Genomic DNA, 1,399 nt, shown 5'->3' on the forward strand with positions numbered 1-1,399 from the left:
TGGCCTCGAACTCGGAAATCCATCTGCCTCTGTCTCCCGAGTGCTGGGATTAAAGGCATGTGCCACCACTGCCCAACTTTGGCTTGGCTTTCTTTTCTTTCTTTTTTTTTTTCTTTTTAAGATTTATTTATTGCTATCTAGCTGTCTTCAGACACACCAGAAGAGGGCTTCAGATCTCATTCAGGATGGTTGTGAGCCACCGTGTGGCTGCTAGGATTTGAACTCAGAACCTTCAGAAGAGCAATCAGTGCTCTCAACCGCTGAGCTATCTCTCCAGCCCATGGCGTGGCTTTGTTAAGGTCTAACCAAATCTCCTAATTTCCCTACGCTTCCCCTCCCCTTTAAAGATATTTCATTGTCCCTGTTCAGCAGGACATTATGGAGAGTTGTAAGCCCAATCCCCCGGGTTTGGGGTGGATGGTTCTGTTTATTTTATGAATTATAGCTATGTTGTCATTTTAAGGGATACATTACAAATGTAGTTTTGGACAGGGAGGGAACTAGAGAGCTTAAACTCAGGGATTTCTACTTTTCTCTATTATTCCTTAGGTAGGGGAAAAGAGGGTGGAAGAGAAAGGAGGATATAGTAATATAGAAATTAGAGGAGTAGACAAGTAGGGATAGGCTATTAAATTTACTCTTAAAACATTACATAGTCATATCTTACATTGGTAGAAATCTTTATAGTTAATACAAATTGAAGCTATAATTTTACATTGGTATGCAATTTATAGATTGATGCATATTTTTTTCATGATTATAGAACTTTATTGTGGAAAGGCAGAGAGAAAGAGAGAAGGTAGAAAAAGAGAGGCTGGCCATGGCCACTTGGAGAGAGCGGGGAAGGGAGGGAGAGAAAGAGGGCTAGAGATGAGGATAAGAGAGCTAAGAGCTTAAGACCTGGTGCAGATTTAAGGTTTTCATTGGTGTGACTTATATTTGTCACAAGATTTATAGTTAATATTCCTTGATAGACATTGTGCTTGTGCAACTCAGGTAAGAATACAAGGCTTGGGCCCAGTCCTTCTAGTAACTGCCATTACAAACTGTTTAGGATGATTAAATAACATAAGGTAAGGTCCAGATAGTAAATTCATGGTTTTGAGTTAATTTAAAAAAGGGCATTTTCAAAATATTTCAATTAGAAATAGCAGAGAGTAGTCAAGGTTTAACAGTTCAGATTACCTTATGTAAATAGTCTCCAAAGCCACCTGAAGTACACAGACTACAACAGTTAATGCCATTTCATTATTAAGGATTATTTGAGCTGGGTGTGGTGGCACACACCTTTAATCTCAGCACTTGGGAAGCAGAGGCAGGCAGATTTCTTTTTCTTTTCTTTCTTTTTTTTTTTTTTTTAAAGATTTATTTATTATTATACATAAGTACACTGTAGCTG

This window comes from Mus pahari, chromosome X (genome assembly GCF_900095145.1).
Source record: "Mus pahari chromosome X, PAHARI_EIJ_v1.1, whole genome shotgun sequence".
In the NCBI taxonomy this organism is placed as follows: Eukaryota; Metazoa; Chordata; class Mammalia; order Rodentia; family Muridae; genus Mus; species Mus pahari.